Source organism: Rhipicephalus sanguineus, unplaced genomic scaffold (assembly GCF_013339695.2).
Source record: "Rhipicephalus sanguineus isolate Rsan-2018 unplaced genomic scaffold, BIME_Rsan_1.4 Seq4305, whole genome shotgun sequence".
NCBI lineage: Eukaryota > Metazoa > Arthropoda > Arachnida > Ixodida > Ixodidae > Rhipicephalus > Rhipicephalus sanguineus.
Window position 1 is genome coordinate 1,629 of NW_023615238.1, and position 20,585 is coordinate 22,213.

A 20,585-nucleotide genomic window follows, 5' to 3' on the forward strand; every position below is an offset into this window, starting at 1 on the left:
GTTAGCCTTGACACATTCTGTTTGCTCGAGCACATGCGTTTAAATTATGCGAACAAACTATGAAACTCATCAGTAACACAGGATCCATACAGATATGCATCGACATGCTCATTTCATTGTTTTACATAGCCTTTGTTGTTTATTTATTGTTGCAGCACAAGCATGTTAATTATATAACAGTCGCACTGCCAAAAATTCAGTTCGTCATTCCTAAAAAGAAGGAAAACACAACAATACCGTTTCGCTGTAAGTGATAGCATCCGAATAAAGGCTTCAGTCATACGTCCATCAGGGGAATCAGGATCTGCTGCGTAGGGGTAACCGAACGTGAAGGCTACGTCTGTTCCGTGGGGCACTCCCATCCACGCAGGAAGTGGGAATATCATCGACTTGTGGGCGAACACGTAGGAAAATACCGTGTTGCCCCATTTGCTATAATATTCCGCAAAGAACTGCAAGGGACAGTTGAACACTCTGTCCGACACATAGTCGATGTACTGACGTCTCAGCGCGGTATTGTCGCCTTCAGCCACTTCTTCAGTGTAAGTATGCAGCACATCCGGCACGTCGTCCTTCAGCAGTCGCCATAATGCGGCGCGAAGAGATTTAACGAGTTCCTCCTGCGGGAAATCTTTAAGGTCTTCGGCCAAAAGCTCACGAACCACAGGGAAGAGGAGAAACGCAGCTCCTTCGTCGGAAGTCACGCCAGCTAAGACATCCACAGATGAGAAGAAACCGCGCTTCATGGCCATTATTGGATTTCGCGGCAGAAACTCATCGTGATAAGTGGGCGCAAAAGGGGCAAGTTTTGGTGCCGTGATCTCTAGAGAAGCCTTCAAGAGCTCGTCGGCAGATTTGTTTCTCATGCAGTGTACGACTTCTTCCGCATTGGACGCCAGCTCGATAGTTCCACCGCTTGAGCATCCGACGACGTTTGCGGACCCTTTTTCTGCCTTCGCCAAGGCTTCTTCGACAGTGTCCCCACGTGTCTAGGCTATACATTGTGCCACTCATCAAGACTGGCCCTCTTGAAGAGGCCCTCGCTTAATGGCGACATTATGTGCGGTGTATACACATCGAGCCAGCGCTTTCTCCAAACAACCGTCACTCGCTCTGGGTCACCTCCGAAGTGTTCGATGTTGCGCTGAACCCACTTCAGAGCCACGTTCTGGTCCAACAGGCCAACGTTACCTGGTGCCTCGGGAGAATTGGCACTCATGAAGCCAAGATGCCAAGACGGTAATTCATTGACACGACGACTACATCTCCCAGCGCAGAGAGAAAGACTCCGCTGTAGTGGCCTGATTGGCGCTACCGAGAGTAAATGCACCTCCGTGGATCCATGCAAGCACAGGCCGCAGAGAGCCCGGGCTTTGGCGGCCTCGGGGACCCATACGTTCAGGTAGAGACAGTCCTCTGAGAAGCTTAAATTGCCCAGTGTGATTCCTTCCGTCAGCACCTGAATGGGCACGAAATATGATAGACAAAAAAAAAATATCTGTGACTTTTTTGTGAGCCAGAGGGTTGCACGCATAAATAACGCTTCACATAAACCTCTACACCTACCGATAGCATATGACTAGCAACAAGTTCACCGCAAACACAACGTACTTATGTATACTGATTTTATAAAGCTTTTCATTGTAGCGATGACATTTCGTTCCACTTGAAAAACGGAGATCGTTTAAGATATTTGCACACCAAAGTGATGTTAAATACTTCAACACGGTATGTCGCTGGAGCAACCATTTACACAAGTGCACATATCTTCAAGACAGCAACTGCCTTAGGAGAAAGGGGATTTGGGCAAGTTGGTTGGTATACATCTTGAAAACAGCGCTGTTTCTTTAGTCTTCGTCCACGTGTGTACGCGCTGTTTTCAAGATGAGCAGCGGCCTTCCTGAGCAGCGTGTTTGTGTACACCTTGCTGACTCTCCCCCCACCCCGAAAGCGTAGAAGGGAAGTGAAAGCAAGCGGGCAAAGTGCATGGTAAAGAATGGACAAGAGGAGGCAATTGAGTTAGGCTGACCTGCGTGCTAAATACGGGAGTAGGGGAGGAAGACAGAGAAAAAAGATGGATAGGATGAGTGCCCGGGTAGTCTACAAATTTTGCTCGGGTGAAGAGGGTGGAAAGGGGGAGCAGGGGACATTGCGTGGAGTCATCTCCACGCCATGCCCGCCACCGTATTGCCTCATTGCATTGTTTTAAGAAATATATAACACCGTGAGCAGCAACAGAACCCGTGCTCTCGTAACCGGTCGTTCAAACACCGGCCGGTTTGGCCGATGTAGCAACTTCCGCACGTAAACGGGATCTTGTACACTACAGTGTTCCTGAATCCGACAAAGGGCTTTCTGTGCTTTTTCTCACGCATCTTTCTTGACACTTTTGTTCACTTTTTGGCACAGCGTTGCAAGTTTGTTTTTTCCACTAAATACAACGCGTACACCAATGTTACCAGCAGACGTTTTCAGTCTGTGCGACCTCGTGAACATAAGGTATAACCGCCGTACCTGCACGAGGCCTCTGATCCTCTTTGTTGCGTGCTGCCCCTCCCCTTGTCAAGCTCACCAAAAGCCTTTCGGCAACAGACATCAGTAGCGCCTGTGGATAACCAGCATGGCTGAGACGTTGCAGCTGGTGCTCGAAGCTACCAGCCACCAGGTGTAATAATTGGGATATAATTTTAAGGAAATTAAAGTGAAAAAAAAAATAACTTTCCGCCGGCACGGTTCGAACCTGCGACCTTCGAATACCGCGTCCAATGCTCTAACACTGAGCTACGATGGCGGTCATCCCCCCCCCCCCCCCCCCCCCCCGTGCGCTTTTAGAGGGTATATCTATATGCATTTAAACCTAGGAGTGTTCGCCCCGCCACGGTGGTCTAGTGGTTATGGCGCTCGACTGCTGACCCGAAGGTCGCGGGATCGATTTTCGATGGAGGCGAAAATGTTTGAGGCCCGTGTACTTAGATTTAGGTGCACGTTAAAGAACCCCAGGTGGTCGAAATTTCCGGAGCCCTCCACTACGGCGTCTCTGATAATCATATCGTGGTTTTGGGACGTTAAACCCCATATATTATTATTAACCTAGGAGTGTTCGTCAGCGCCGATCGCAGCCACGGCGGCGAGTGTGGAACACTCTTTTTCTGCCTTTTGGCGTCACGTAGTACCCTATAAAAGTGGACAGGGGATGACCGCCGCCGTAGCTCAGTGGTAGAGCATGGGACGTGTTATTCGAAGGTCGCAGGTTCGGCTCCTACCGGCGGCAAGTTATCTTTTCGTCCACTTTACTTTCTTCACATTTATATCCCAATTATTACAAATAACATCCCCTATGCTTTCCTTGGCATTATTGTACATAAGTTCTCATTATTATTGTGTCTGACAAAGAAAAAAAACGGCCCCTTAAAAGTCACCTTCTTTCCTTCAGCCACCTGGTGGTGGCAATAACGGGTCAGAGACGCTTTTAGGCAGGTGACGGCAATACCCCTCTTTACAAGTTAGAGTGCGCTATTAAGAGTGTGCGTTTAGAGTCCTAGTAGTCTCTAAACTTTACAAGTTTAGAGACTACAAGGCCGCGCGTACTCCTGACACACCACGTCAGAGCCTGAAACTGCATCAAGGTGTCGCCCCTCAGAGCAAAAACCGCCTCTTCGCGCGCTCTACACAGACGTGGCCGCGGCTGTACACTTGTTAACAGCAGCATAAATGAAGCAGACACTAGCGCATACAAACGTTTATTTATTTATTTTATTTATTTATTTATGAATACTGTCAACCCTCATAGAGGGTCATAACAGAGAGGACAATGCAACAACATACATAAAAAATGTACAAGGCACATAAAGATGCTTAATATTTGGCACTTCACAATGAAAACAGGTATTACAATTAAAAAAAATAATAACAATTCAAAATTATCTGACATTTTTCAAATTATTTACAATGAGCATGAGGTCGCTTACATCATTTGGCACTGAACAAAAATCACATTGAACAATCTCGTAAATGCGCCTCTACAGCATTTTCGAAGTCGGTGACATTGTTTAATACAACAATAGCGTTTGGTAGTTTATTCCACATTTCTACGACATCTGGGAAGAAAGAATATCGAAACGTGTCAGTATTTGTTTGGTATGGTTTTATGACGCAATCGTGGTTAGTTCGGGGGTTTCTTTTGCCTGGGGCGTGTAAATATTTGACCTTATCAATCTTAAGTTGATCATGAATTATTTGGAAAAATACCTTCAGCCTATATTTTTTTCTCCGTAGTTCAAGAGAATCTAAGTTGCATCTCTGTAACATTAGCGTGACCGATTCCTTCCTTCGGTACGTTGAAGAAATAAAACGTGCCGCCAGTCTCTGTATTCTTTCCAGCTTCTTCTTAAGGGTCACTTGATGGGGACTCCAAACAACGGCTGAATATTCTAGTATCGTCCTAATGAAGGTGGTGTATGCAATATGTTTTACGTCACGCGATGCATGTTCTAGTTTTTTCCTCAATATGTATAACTTTTTATAGGCTGTCGTGCAGACGTTATCTATATGTTCATTCCATGACAGTTTCCGCGTAATTGTTACCCCGAGATACTTGAACTGGTGCGCATTCACCAGCAAGTGTCCACCAATGCTGTACGAAAAGGAATGGATAGTTTTCCTTTTGCTAATGTGTGTATATGTAGATTTAGAATAATTTATTGACATTTTCCATTTCCTACACCAATTATCTAAATTTTTCAAACAATTCTGAACTTTGAGTTGATCGTCTAGCTTGGTAATTGTGGCGTAGATTACACGTTATTACAAGGTTTACACATACGGGTTAAAACAACATTTTTAAGCGGTATTAAGCGAACTATTTAGCATTTTGATCATTTTGCGCACGCTACAGAAGACACAGACAAAAAGTTCACAAGGAACTGGGCTGGTCCTTGTGAACTTTTCGTCTGTCTCTTCGTGTAGCGTGCGCAAAATTATCATTATGCAGCCAAACCAACTAGCCCGTCTTTCCGTTTTATTTAACAGTTGTACAAATGTGTCGCGCTTTATTATAGACACAGCATTGTGTGCTAGATCATTGCACTGACGGATGGCGCACAACAGTGGTGAGTCATTTAAGAGCATCAGCAGTTAGTACGGGCGTACGGAACTAAAGCTTTGAAGAGGTGATCTAGGCGCGGGAAAAGGCGATAGGCAGGCAATATGTAGCGCATCGTCCAGTCGTCCCTTTCTTTGTCCGTGTCTTTTTTGCGCGCCATAAGTTTCACACCATGTATCACCACCAACAAGCCCATTCTTACGTTCTTTCAAGTATGTAGGAGGTAGCAAATGACGAATGATTATAATAAAGCGTGTGAAAATGAGACAGCTGCCCCAGCCATCTTCTTTCTCCTAGGGATGGGAGGTTCAGTGATGCCTTGATATTCGCGATGCTCGAATGACTTAAGTAGTTTCTACTTATAAATCGGGCAGCTTTATTTTGTGAAGTCTCTAGTTTAAAGTTAAGTACATTTGATGTGGTTTTTATGTGAATGAGGAATACTCTAGTTTAGAGCGAACCAGTGAGGTATATGCTATAAGTTTTGTCTTCTAGTTAGCTTGATGCAAGTGGCGTCTGATTAATACAAGTGTTTTAGATGCTTCAGATGGTTTTGCGTCAATGTGGCCTTTCCATGTGAGGTTGGCGTACTTAATTTGTTTGCGGCGGGTTTATTCTATATTGGTTTAATCCTAATGACGTTCAAATCTGGCAATAGCGCTGGCTATCGCAAGACATATAAATTGTAAGTGACGTCGCACGTGGGGCCTTAAAACGTAATTTTTTTTTTTATTTCGAAGCTACCGTAGGTTATTCCCATGGGTTTGGCGTTCTTCCTTGCTCTCTCGCCTAGTTCACACCTGGGGTAACCCGTGTTGCAGCACACGTTAAAAGGACGAAATTGGAGTTTTGCAGCCAGTGTAATACGTAGTTGCAGAATGGGTAGCAATGGGAAGGAATGTGTAGTATGGAAACCAGAAAACTGGCCGGTCGGGTGAGATCGAGTTGTTTACGGAGGCATAACACAAAATTAGCTGATGCGAGACAGGGCAATTGAAGGCCACTGAGAGAGCTGTTTGTCTTCAAGACGAGACAAATAGGCTGCTGCCTCTGACTTAAATAGCTCAACTATTGTGGCCTTCCACAACGGTGTTAAAAGCATTTCGTGCCTGTTTCATTGCCAGCTTAACCACTATTTGGCTCTTCAGAGGACTGTCTTGTCCGCTTGTGTCATACTCATACTTTGCAAGGTTAAGTATGCCCCAGTGGTACTCACACGTCCCTCACCTGTGGGCAGGCTGTGTTTCCAGCGGTGGCGTCCACGGTGCCCTCCCAAGGTGTTTTGGGGAGTGGAGGTTTAAACCGGAGCGGACCTACAGGTGGCTGGGCGAACGGAATACCAAGGTACTGCTCAACAGTATTGTTCAGGACACGCACCACCCTGCCGCGAACTGTGCCTTCCGTGGTCTGCCTCTCCACGAGTGCATCGTCGGCCGTGGCAGTCAGCACGGACGCAACCAGCCACGCCAGTAGCGCTGTACCCATCACCATTGCTGGTCGTTGATGAACTGGTTTGGAGTAAATTTGTAAGAGAGGCGAAATCAGTAAAAGCATCGATCCCATGTTGTACGAACGAAATATAGCCACTCATACTGCGCAGCCATCATCTATCAGTGACTGCTCAACTCCAAAGCCTTAAAGAAAAAATTCAGTAGACAAAGGCCAATAATGTGTCAGTATTTTTTCGGATTAAGGCCCTGCAATACTAATTTTTGTCTCTTTCCTACGAAGCACTGGCTTAAAATTAATGGTGCTGTTTAGCATCAAGGGGAAACTGACTGATTATGACAGCTTCTTTCTAAAGGGAATTTCTGGAATTCCTGAGGCTAGTAGAGTTCAATTAGTATACACGAAAAACATGATACACGAGTCTGTTTGAACTCTAGCGTCATAAGAATGCAACTGCTGTCTCCCAAAAAAATCTTGCACTGTGCATTAAGCCGGACCCCAGAGCAACTCAGCAGCATCTAACGTTAGGTAATATTGTAAATTGGCAGACAGTAACCATGCTATTCTAATTGGCATAACCGATCGAAGATGACACTCTCAGAAACCAGAAAACACAATGAAAAGCTCCCTAACAAGGAAGGATAACAAAGTATTCCATATAATGGTGAGTAAAGACATCGCCAACGTCGCATTATATTGCTTATATTACGAACGGTACGCGTAAAACTGAAATCGCTTCTATCTATTCCGAATTTCCATACACTGCCTTTTATAGCAAACTTAGCAAAAGACCGAGATGTCCAGGCAAGGTGACGAAGTCTGACTTTACCGGTAAAAATGTCATCCACAATTCATGCATCATCTTTTTATCACCTGTTTCAAAGAAAAAACACGCCCTACAGTTCGGCTGCTCAAAGCGCAACCTTTTACTAGGCACCTTTGTGCCACCTTTGAGAGCATGACACTCCACCACTGATCGCGCAAACAGGTGATAGAGCCATTCAAAGCTATACGCTTTAATAAATGCTTCAAGAGGCCCTCAGGTAAATGGGAATCCGGACTGTGATGTCGGCTTTGGTCTCGCTTGCCTGCCAAGATCGCTAGCCCATGTCGCATTCTTCTTGAAAACAAAGAAAATCAATATTACCTAATACGGCGAATTGAGAGAGCCATTAAACAGCGTAGGTGTATTTCGTACGCCTAAATCTTTTCAATCAAACGCCCAGCCCAAATAACGAAGAATTTCATCCACTGATGCTAAAATCATGGAACTATTTATTCTTTTCAACACAGCTGTACTATGGGCGCCGACAACGTTTCACGTAGGCACTAAGTGCCCAGTGTCGCAGTAGAAGCCAGGGCTGCAATCTGGGTGATGGATACGCTGATCGGTTACACGCTGCAGTTCTAGTGCACCACATGGCTAACCCGAAAGACGCTTGTTAATACTGGCCTGTTGCCCGCCCGTTCCGCAGTCAGCAGTCCTACGGTTACAGAGAGCGTATGCGAGGCATTTAAGTTCGCCTCTCGCGACCTTAGAAGTTGCTGCCGCTTCTCTGTTCGCATATTTCATTTCCTTCTCTGGAAGCCTTCAGTGAGCACACTTGTCCCTCAAGGCAATGCTATTTCCATTTCCGTGTGACACGACGAGGTTGTGACCATCTAACAATCAGGCACATCGCAAAAGCGTCAATAGGGTACCGAGGAAATGGAGTCTTGGTGAAGGGGGTACTCAGAGGTGAACCAAACCAATCTGGAGGATAGTTAACGAACGCTGCTCTCTGGAGACGCAGCACCGTATAACACGTTGGCTCGAGCACAAGCGAAATACTCGCCACTTAACGGCTTTAAAGGGGCCCTGCAACACTTTTCGAGCATGCTCAAAAAGCGCTGCCGATCGGTAGTCGAGGCTCCCGAGAACACGCGAGCCAAATATTATAGCGATGCGCACGGCCTGGAATTTACAATAAATTCTCAAAGTCAGCTGAAAATCGCTCCCTCTTCTCTCGACAAATGATGTATTAGTCCGCAAAATATGACGCGATTGTCGGCAGTTCCACCATTGGCTGATGTTATAATCACGATAACACCCTCATTATTACTTTCGTTGTTAATTTTGAGTTCAATAAGTAGATAATATGTATGTTTATATTATGTTATCGCGTTAAAAACACCGAACAAACATTAATATTAGCACTTCCGGTCTCACCGACAGCTCGTCTGCTCGTAGTTGCGTGGTTCCGTTTTCTTCGCCATGCGCAGTGCCGAAAACGTGAATATTTCTGTGCTTTTGACCATCGCCGGTTGCCGTTGAGAGAGGCAGCCGTTCGAGTGTTGCCTCGTCAGCTGAGAACTGCATCGTCGGCACGTTCTCACGACCGACCGAGGCACGGGCGCAGCGTGTCTCCGATGACAATGCTGGCGTCCGGTAATGGCGGCGCTTCGGGGTCGTCTGCCAGTGCCGTCTTACGAGGCGGTGTATCGGAGTATGGGCCGAAACCGATCTCAGCTGTCATTCGTTCCAAACGAGCGCGCACGTTTGCTTCCATGGTTGGCAGAGCGATGAAAACACTACGGCGTTCAAGGTGCACACCCAACATTACCAAACCGACGCGCAGTTTTCAAGCACGCGCGATACACAGCGCGATCGACTCCGGTCGACGAGAACGACGCAAGCCGACCGGAAGTGGCGGCACAGACCACGTGGTTACGCCGAGACGCCAGAGAGAAAAAAATGAAAAAAATGCCGCCGGCGCTGACGTCGCCTCCTCGCACCTCCGCCCTCCCTCCCTCCCCTCACGCCGCGCGCAGCTTTCCGTGCGCTCGCTGCGTTGAGTTGAGAGAGAAAGCTGCGGAACGTGATCTCTATAATTTGGTAACACCACTTAGACTTGACGGATTCGAAAAATTTTTGCGGCATATGGCTCGTGAAGAGTCATACGTCAATAATGGGACTATTCCAATATAACAAAGAAAGGTGTTGCAGGGCCCCTTTAAGGAAGAAGCCGTTAGTGTCAAGTGTCGTTAGAAGCCGTTAGAAGTGTCAAGATGATTTCTAGAGTGCGAAATTAGGACTAAGACAAGGAGACTCCTGTGGTGAATTTTACGTCGCACAGACCGGAAGGTGTCTAAATGACCGACTAAGGAAGCATGCTAACAAGGTTAGGAATGGGAAAGGTGGGTTTCTTGCACAGCATTGTGCTGCCTGCAACTGTACGCCTCTTTTCGAGGACACAGTGACGCTATATAAACACAGGGATGATCGTACCCGGTTGATCGCTGAGGCTGCGCAGATGGCACGTGAGAACAACTCATGCTTAAGCAACTTTAATGCACGTTCATGTGTAAGTCTAACGCTTACAGAAGGTCTAAAGAACAACAAAGAAAGAACAAGTAAACGCACGTGGCTCATTTCTTCTTTCTTCGTGGCTCTTTAGTCCATCAGTAAGCGCACATAGCGCATTTCCACATGAAAACTAACGCACCTGTAAGACAATCGTGTTATTTTTTGTAATTTTTGTAATGTTTGTAACTTTGTAATTTAGATTTTTTTTCCGGTAGAAAGGGCCAGTCAAGCTGTGAAATGCAGCTTCTTTCCCTTCGCACCAAACCACGTATACAGTGTATTTTCATGTACTTGCCACGTGGTTGAATAAACTCAAACTCAAAAATCAAACATTCACAATGTGACCAACGGGCAAATGCCTGCATAAATATTCCTCTGTCCCAACCCGCGTATCCATAAACAGTAAACAAGGTACACTTTTACGAGACGCATCTGTACACCTTGCACAACTGTTTTACATTGTGATTTCCGTTAGAATGGATCATCGAGAGATTGTTGTGTGTAAGCTAGAATCGTCACCTACATATAGGAACTTCAACATAGGAATCAAACTTCTAAACGCTTTTAGAAAGAAAGTTTCGCAATTGACGGGAAGCATGCTACTTTAAGTAATGAAATACTGTAATACACATAAACTGATCTTTCATTTTGTGGTAGTCCTACGTATGGTTCATCCTTTTATGTGACAGGAGCGAATATTCTTTCGAAATGTCACCTTGTCCGCGTCGTTTCCGGTGCGGGTATTCGATATTTCCGAATTATCCAGTGCTTCCGGATAAGCAGCCGAAAGCTCCGGACGGCTGCTGCAAACACAAATGTCGAACGCTACGAATTATTCGTCATGGCTGTCATGCAACAATTTTAAATTTCTCTTTTGCGTCACTGCCACGCTCACGGCAACCGTCACACATAAGCTAACTGTTAGGACGGCGCCGCTGGGGTGTAGACAGTTTTCTTTTTCGCTTTGTTTTAGGGGCGAAGCTCCTTAAGGCAGCACCCGTTCGTCCCTCGTAGTCGTAGTAGTAGTGCGTAACAAGTCTTACGCTTTGACCTCCAAGGTGGTGCCGGTGGGAGATTTTTCCTGTGCGTTGTTGAACAATAAAAAATTCGCAGCGTGCGCGTTAACTAAAAGCCGAATTCTTCGGTCTCTCATTCCCCATTAGCAGCCATTGGCATGTTCCAGTAGGAAACGTTAGTACAAGTAGAAGTGTAAGTGTTAGCTAAAAGCCGACTTCTTCTGTCTCTCATTCCCATTAGCAGCCATTGTTTACCTCCAAGGTAGTGCCTGGTGAGATTTCTCCTGTGCGTGATTAAACAATAAAAATTTTGTTCAAAACGCCGTTGATTGATGAAATAAACCAACGAAAGACGCCAGATGTTTTGTAAAAGCAAAACGAAAGAACGCCAGATGTTTCTAAAGCAATGCGAAAAGACGCCAGCTGCTTAACGAGAGACGCCACATGTTTTCTAAAGCAATGGTTTTCTAAACAATGAAAATTCACAGCGTACATGTAAAATTAAAGTGAGCTGCAAGTCGTCATAACTCATCGAACCTTTAGTATAAACGCGCCCGATCTCACGTCGGTGATGATGTACTGGGCAGCATTCACGGAAGATTCACGGTTTACCGATGAACCTCCGCAGCTTCGCCCACTCATCATCATTCACTCCGTGGATATGCTGTGATTTTTTTCCTCAACGTCAGCTCGGCGTATTCACATGCAGGCTTTTCTTGCGCTGTCAGTGACTGCAGCAGCCGTAGGTGAACATGGCGTCGACCGCATGTGTGTCTTGGCAGCACGCGTAAACGAATCCGACATCCAAATTTTTTCCTCAGAGTGCCCGCTAAAGGCACAGCTCAGTGCGATACCTGCAGAGTCGTGTTGAGAGCTGCTAATAGCACTACGACGACGCTCGCCTCCAACTTGGAGAGACATCAAGACAAGCACAAAGAATGCTCAGAATTGCATCAGCTTTGCTGTTTGCCGAAAAAAAAAGTGAGTCAAAGAGACTTTCGTAGCAGTAGACCGTGGCCAGCTTACTTTGGAAGAATCAACTGCCGTCATCGACGAAAGCGCAAGTGAGTGAGTGAACAACTTTATTGAACGATCCGGCAAAAAAAAAAAGAAACAAAAGAACAAGGAGAGGGGAATGGGATGGTGGAGACTCCTGCGTGCATGCGAGCCTCTCAGCCGCGAAGGAAGCAAAAGCTGACCAATATGGCAGCATTCATTTCGCGTGGCCTGCAACCATGCGGCGTGGTCGAAGAACAAAGCCTTATCGAGATGATCGACTTCGCCATTTAGGAGCACGTCGTTGCATCGCGGAATAAATTTTCCTGAACAGTCGTTCAGAATTTGTAAGAAACTAAAACGGTGAAATGAACTGAAGAAGCGATTTCGGCACCTATTTGACAACTGTGGTGCCATGTGCTTCCATTTAGCGACAGATGGTTTAACACCGAGATCCGGTGACAGTTACGTGTGTGTCACGGCCCACATGATGGATAGTGACTTCACACCGCATGTATATGCCATTGTCTGTAAATCGATTCCACAAGAACATGCTGTACAAAACGCGGCTCAATTTCAACGAGACGTGATAGAAGACTATGGTCATTCGACAACATCCGACTTACCTTATTACTAACACGTCTTTTCAACTGATGCCAAATCCCACTGTGAGAACGTCTCTGTTTTTCTCATAACCTGCAGCTCTTTAGAAATGTCGCCAATAAGAAAACTGGCATGTGTTTCTCAGATTTGTGCGCTGTGTCGATCGCTTGCGGGTCGTTACAAGAGGAGAGCGAGTGCACGTGCATAGCATGTGGAGATCCAAAAGGACATGCAGTTGGCCCTAGTTTCCAGTGATCGCTTTTGCTCACACTGGTACAGCGAACACCATGGTTTCAGTTGGACTTTTCAGATCTGATGTGGACAACTTGAGCTCCAGAGAATAGAAAATTTCAGCTGCGACTGTAAAAGCGTTGCAGTCTCTCGATCAAGCAACGACCGAGCTTCGCGGTGACTGCTATGCGCTATCCAACAAATTCCCATGTGATACGCGTCGTGCATTGTGTACAAGTGGTGCTGCACATGCGTGTGTCTGAAAGTGACAAAGCCACATTATTTGCAAATGGGCTTATGCACAGCCTTACGACAAGGTTCCCTGGCTTTGAAACGGAATATACTCCAGCACATGCAATACTGGCTCACCCTCGCTACAAGGACGTTTGCTATACTGAAGATAGTTAAAAATGTGGACGAAGGCCACGCTTGCAAATGCAGCAAATGAGGTCATGCCAACCGAAAGCCGGACACCTCTGCGCCAGACATGGAGAACCCTTCAGCTAACACTCACTCTGTGGAGTCCTTTTCTTTACAGCGAAAGCTGTACAAAATCACAACAACTGATCTTGGTTGCGTATAGCTGTCCGCCGCCGCCGCCGCCGATGTCTGTAAACACTATCGCGCGCAATGAGACAAGAAAACGCCAGGCCTGTGCGCAACATCCAGCACAGTCACAGCGAAAGCTCGAAGAGCAGCCTCTCGAGAGCCCGTTCTAAACTTATTTTGGTCTTTTAGTACAAGTACACATGCAAGGTATTCACTATCCTATAAATCATAATATTTGGTTACAGGGTTGGTTGGTTCCTAGAAGAATGGCTCAACCCACCATGGATCGGCCATGAATAGTGCGGCAGGAGAATTTCCGAAAAGGCGAAAAAAGGAATATGAGGGAAGCACCATAAGCGAAGTACCCGCGACACATCTGTGAGGCATTATGAGGCATTAGTTGCACTTTGGTGATCCTGCATGCGGCTGATGACGGTAAAGAATTACGGCTGAGCACTTTGCAGCGCGGGGGGGGGGGGGGCAGCTTTAAACCACACACTCGTTGCGCAATTAGCGTTGTGTGACACCTGGTTTTTATTTTACTCTTCTGCCATGCTATATTACACATGTTAACGCGATTCCTTGGCAGAGATGACGCCTGCATAGGGTTTTCTTATAAAGGAGGTACTGGCACCAACGTGGCTTTGTGGTAGAATACTGGATTGCCACGCAGAGGGCGCGGCTTCAAATCCCACCCAATTCTGGATATCTTTTTATTTATTTCATTTTTAACACGAAAGTGCTTTATGCCGGCGTCCACCACGGCTCCACTGACGTATTTCCGTCACGGATATGACGTTGTAAAATATACAATAACAGAAGCCAACGACAAAACAACACGAAAAAGTACCGTCTCCGGGATTCAAACCTACGACCCCTCGCTCCGCAGCGCGTGGCACGAACAGACCCGGCCACAGACGGCACATTCGCCAGCGCACTAACGGCGAGGTATTTATATACACCATTAACCGTTGGCGGTACTCAGATATCGGTGGCACTTTACCGTGTTTTCGTTATCACTGGCGAGATGGTGCGAAGGGCTCGAAGGGTGCGCTTTTAAGGTCGTCACCCCGCGCGTTGTGATGCGCGCGCGCCTCCGCAGGGCTTGGTCACTCGTGCTCGCGCGCTTATCTCGTGATGTGGGGTGGTTTGTACGTCTTGTACTCACACCGCAAGTTTGCGTTGAAGTTACAGAGAGCATGAAAGTCACTTCGCTCACTGCAGCGGCCGCTTTTGCGAAAGGAGCGCGCTGCTAACACAAATAAGTTACAACTGTGACAGTTAGTTTGCGTTCATCCTGTGTACACTTGTGTGTTCGTTTCGTGCGTCCTCCTTTGTGTTTGAGCAGTATGCTTTAACTCGCGAGCAATGGCAGTTCTTAATTCACGATCATGCTGTGTATGTTCTTTGCGTGCGCATTTCCTGCTCGAGCAGCGCGTTGCGAGTTTCAAGCGGCTTGCCGTTCTTCGCGTCACATTACAATTTGTTGCTATAGGATTCATTCCTTCGCTCTTGTGTCCAAAAAATGCATAACAAATGCTCAACTCCGTCTGTGAGCATGCTTGTAGTGCGCTGTCAGTCGAAACGGGCGAGGTGATGCGCAACACAGTTGCGCATCACCCTGCGTTGTTTTCCTTGTTTCTTTTTTCTCGTCCATGTCCACTGGCAGCGCACTACACGCTTGAAGACGTACCAACTAGCCCCTGTTTCCGCCTTATCCGTCTGTGAAGACACGTTTCGCTTTCGTGTTATACCGATTCCTATGACAGAGGGATCAGCGATGTTTCTTTTCTTATTTCGCGCGATAGCGGTTACGGACGCGGGCGGCGGCGGACAACCACAGCACTGTTGTTGTGATCTGATGACAGCTTTCGCTGTAAAAAATATCCAGGAACGGGTGCGACTTGAATTCAGGCCGTCTGCGTGGCAGTCGTGTATTCTACCCAGAGCCTCGCCGGTGCTTGACACTCCTGCGCAAAAATACCTTTACAGGCGTTATGCAGGCAAGGAATCACGTCAACATATGTAATGTAGCGTGGTAGAAGAGTAAACTAACATGCAGATATCACACAAAGTGAATTGCGTAACGAGTTGGTCGTTTAAAGCTTCCAACCCCTTACAAATAACTCAGACATATTTCTTCATCGTCATCGGCCACAGCATCAACAAAGTGCACATAATCTCTTACGGACGAGTAACGAGTACCTCGCTCCTCCGCAGAATGATGAATAGTGGGCGCTTCGCTATTTCACAAAAATCATGATTTATGGCGTAGTGGGTACATTGCAAGTTGATTTGTAGTAGTTGCCCAAAGAAAGATTACAAAGGTATCTAGTAAGGCCGCTCTTTGAGCTTTCGCTGTGACTGTGCTGCGGTTTCAGCGCAGGCCTGGCGTTTTTTCATTGGTAGCTCATTTAACCTCTAAAACAGCACAGAATAAAGTGGGGACGGCTAATAATATTGATACCCAAATTTTGAGTTCCATTTACTGTGTACATAAAAGCATCCTCTTCGTGTAACAAACCGGACTTCATCGTGAAGCAATGAGGCTCTTCCACAAGGCAATGTGACATACCAAATCTTTTACAACTTCAAATGCAATTTAAGCATTTCCTACTCAAATCTCGAAAAGGATGCTTGACTTAGTCGCTTTAATTTCCTTGTAATTTTCATTGGGTTCTAATTACACATTCAGGCCAGTTCTCGGTTGCTTTAAAGCTATTACTTTATGAGAAGCTTCTGTCTGTAGAATAAAAAAATCTAAATTTAGCATATCCAGCCTTCAGCAACGAAAAGCTCAAGGAACAGGACTGCCGTTTTTTCGTTGAGCTCGAAAGTAGTGCAAATGAATGCACATGAATGTGGTACTTCCCAACTGACAGTCTCCTTGAATGCCCTTCTGCTTCACAGTCAGGGAGAGCTTTGGAGTGGTAAAGGAGCCGTGGCTGCCGGCTGTGCCCAGCGCTGGCCGATGTAGCACAGAAGTACCTCTAGATTTCTGCCAGACATCCAAGGATTGAGAAGCTTTTCTAACAGCTGGCAGTGTTTTTTGCAGCCGGTCGGAGCTGCTCTTCCCAGACCACGTGTTACAGCTGGCATTTTTGCACGAAAACTTGTGATGCAGTAAATAAAAGCAGTATCTGGCTCGTAATAACCCTTCGACTCTCATAGCTTTCAGCTTCACGAAATGCTGCGCCAAGATGAGTTCTCATTGTTTAAAAAAGTTAGTTGGGTCATGAAAAAACATTCATTTTCTTCGTTATGTGATACATTGAGAAAGAGATAATAGACATCCACCCGTTTGCAGCACGAAACCCCAAGGAAATCCATACGGATTTCTCAGAAAGAAAGTCTCTTAGTCGGCGAAACATTCGCCCTGATCCGGTGTTCGAAACCGGGACCAACGCCTTTCCGGGGCAGTCGCTCTACCAATTGAGCAACCAGGAAGCTAGCAATTGGCAGCGCGAGGTCGAATTGATCGACAACTCGAAGCACATGGACACACAGTATTGCAAATGAGCTCTGCGGAAGCCGGCAAGGTGACGGAAGGATTGAGAAAGGAAAAATAGACAAGCACCCGTTTGTAGCACAAAGCCGCAATGAAATCCATGAGGATTTCTCAGAAAGAAAGCTGTAAGAAAAAAATCGCAAATGCGGCACATTGCTCAACAATGCTCTACTTTCAAATTTTATTTCTCCGCGTCTTTATTAGGCAGAATTTCCAAAATCACCCAGAATATTGGCGAGAGTGACATCAAACGCAAACCAAAAATGCCTAACTGAAGGCAAGTCTCTAAAATTTCACTATTTGGAAATTGAGTTTAAGAAAAGGCCACCTTTCGATTTTCGTTAAACTCCCCAGTACTAAAGCCAAGCGCGTGTTCTAACTTAATCTGTAAAAAACATGTTCTATTATTTATGTGAGATAGGAGTGACAAAGCCGCCAAAGTGTACCGTAGTGACGTTAACGCACAACCACTTAAATGAGCGAGTATGTAGCTCTAGTTGCTATTGGCATAATTTTTAGGTCTTAGATATGTTCTCTCGTGTTCACGAAACAACAAATTGACACAAAAAAGACGAATAGTTTATTTAGTGCAAATTCGTACATATGCGTGCTTTCACTCGTCGTAGTATTGTTCTCGGCGAAAGCAATTATCGGAGAAAATTCTAGATGCACACTCGAGCCGGGAGTTCGCATGTTTCTTAAGCCTTAATGCAGGTAGTTGATTCCGTTTCCATGAGACTTTCTGCGTGGACGCACTCTCCCTTCGATGCCTGTCTAGCGTCCAGTGTACATTAAACCTGAAGAAATTGTTGCATTCGAATTCCCGACTCGAGTGCGCATCTACACGAATTTTCTGCGATAATTGCTTTCGCCAGGAACACTGCTACGACGACTTCAAGCCCGCATATGTACGAATTTGCACTTTAAATCAACTATTCGTGTTTTTCTGTCAATTTGTTGTTTCGTGGACACGATAGAGCATATTTAAGACCTAAAAATTATGACGATAGGAACTGTAGCTACATACTCGCTCATTTAGGTGGTTGCGCGTTAACGTCAATATGGTCACCTTGGCAGCTTTGTCACTCCTATCTCGCATACATAATGGAACAGGTTTTTACAGATTAAGTTAGAACACGCGCTGGCTTTAATTCTGGTGCGTTTAAAGAAAAGTGAAGGCGGCCTTTCTTTTTCCTTTTTTTGAACTTCAGAACATTGAATTCTTATAGACATGCCTTCGGTTAAGCATTCTTGGTTTGCGTTTGATGTTATTCTCGGCAATGGTATTTGGCATAACTGTTAACGTAATGTGTGGCAACTGTCTGCGTAATTTCGTAAATTCTGATTATTAAAGACGCGGAACAAAAAGAAATGAAATTAGAGCAATATTGAGCAATGTGCCGTATTCGCGATTTTTTTCCTCAAATAATGGGCAAGAAAACAGCAACAGACAACATTCTATAAATTAATGTTACTGTTAGTATGTTAAGAAAAATTGTGAGACTCACAGCTACAACAGTTCTTTTGTAAGATCTCGTCAAAATCCCATTTTCGCGCAATTCGCAGAAAGCGGTTCTGGCACAGTGGGCACTTCTATTTTTTTTTTCTTTTTGATAACGCACTCTTTTTTGAGAAACTAAGATTGTTCTCGTGGCCATGGGCACTCACACAACAAAATATTTTTTTCTTCAGTGAAATGAAACGGTGTCCACGTACATGCACTGACGTTGTTATATGAGCACACTCTTTTCAACGTTAGGTCCTTCCACGAACGTTTTGCATCAAGGCCATGTTTTCGTACGGCTTTGTTCTCTAACGCCGCTTTTGTGTTTGAAGGGCAGGGGGCCGAAATGAAAAAAATAAGGCTTTCGTTCCTTGTTAAATATTAATTAACAGCTGGGGTTAAACGTCCGAAAATCACGATATGATCGTTAAAAGCGCCGTAATGGAGGGCTCCGGAAATTTCAACCACCTGGGGATCTTTAACATCCACCTAAATGTAAGTACACGTGCCTCAAGCATTTCCGCCTTCATCAAAAATACGGCATTCGATCAAGGGACCTTCGGGTCAGCAGTCGAGCACCATAACTACTAGACCACCGTGGGGGGTCTCTTATTAAAGAGCCCCAGAGAGTCTAAATTTTTCCTGGTTGCCTAAACATTGCGCACCACATAGTCACAGCGTTGTTTTGGCAAGTAGAAAGTAGCAATAAATTTTTGTATATGTTATGTTTAGTCGATTGAACGATGTGGCCAATGGGGGTGGCGAGATGCCTGATATAGTTTTTGTTAGGTAAAGAAAAATAACTAGCAATATTGAAAAACTAATGAAACGCTTCTCTCATTTACGCCACTCTCTCCCCTCGGACGCACGCTTTCCTCCTCGGGCCACTGGGGGTGTTTCTGCACCAGTGGAATCCCGCGCCACTACGAGCGGCTAATAGACCAGAACACGTGAGGGGGCTAATAGATACGGCTAATAGAAACGAAAAGTGGCCCAGCTACCGGGCGTCTAGAAAAAATACTGCGAAATGGCTTTATGCACTTTCTGTGAACTTACCTGGTCCTGAAACGGCGACAGTCCGACAGAAGACCCTAAAACCGACGACTCGCTCGTAGTGGCGCGGGATTCCACTGGTGCAGAAACACCCCCAGTGGCCCGAGGAGGAAAGCGTGCGTCCGAGGGGAGAGAGTGGCGTAAATGAGAGAAAAGGCCGTGATCCTCGCCACCATCGCGGGTGCATGCTCGTGTCAGGGTCACGAGAATCGATTTGACAGCGTGCGCCGACGCTCTTGACGGCCGGCGTGTGCGCTCGCGAACGTGCCCGCTCGCATGGCTAACTTGCCATGTCTATGCAACTACGCGTTGGCGAGGACGAGAAATCCGAGGAGTCAGCCCAGACAACTTAGAGACGCCGCGTTTGCTTTTACTTTCATCTGGCAATAATTTGAAGGATTGCTTCACAATTTCGACATTTCAGCACAAGTGGTGCTCATTCATTCATACATTCATTTAGGTACCCACGGGGCTGTCGGGCGTTAAAGAGAGCAGGGCGAACAGAAAAAAGAAATACATCATAATAAAGAATGTTAAGAACAGATGTTGCATTGTTTACATATGCCATTTCACTCTAGAGAGTACGAACGTAGAGTCTGTAAAAAAGAAAATACGAAGTAAGGCAGGCTACTACACTTCATACTGTTTCTTTTTTCTTTTTTATTTTAGGGGGGGGGGGGGGTGGAGGATTGTGTGTAACGCGTGTTGGGACGACGCAATACACGATCTCTCCGATGATAAGTGCGCGACAAGACGTTATGAGAGGCAGAAAAATGTGAGACAGTCAGCGTTCTAACAAAATTAAAAATTTTATGAAATATGTGCAATTGTTATTCACGACACAGGTAGCGAGATCATGAAGTATGAACTTTATTTTTGCATATGTGCTTTACTCCCTACCCGGAAACAATTAGAAAGAATTCTGATTCTTTCTAATTCGAGCCTGTTAATTCTTCTTAAGAGGCTCGAACAACTTGTTTAGAGTGGATTTCAAAGAAAGAAGAGGCCTAGCCTAACTTGGATTGCCCAGATGTCTTGTACAAAATTAGTTGCATATACACACTGGCAACGGAAAAAACGCACAGGGTAACTCATGGTGTGACGTAACGTCAGCCCTCACGTTAGAGTACATATGTCAGTATTATAGAAACTATGTGCACTTTATGGTGCAATCAAAGTCGATCCAAATAGGTCGCGAAGCTTCGGGCGAAAAGCGGTTCAGAGCCTAT

General features: G+C 45.7%; 1 pseudogene; it reads right to left on the reverse strand.

Moving 5' to 3' along the window:
• Positions 1 to 237: 237 nt before the first annotated feature.
• Positions 238 to 19,470, reverse strand: LOC119377315 (acetylcholinesterase-like; annotated as a pseudogene).
• Positions 19,471 to 20,585: the final 1,115 nt, after the last annotated feature.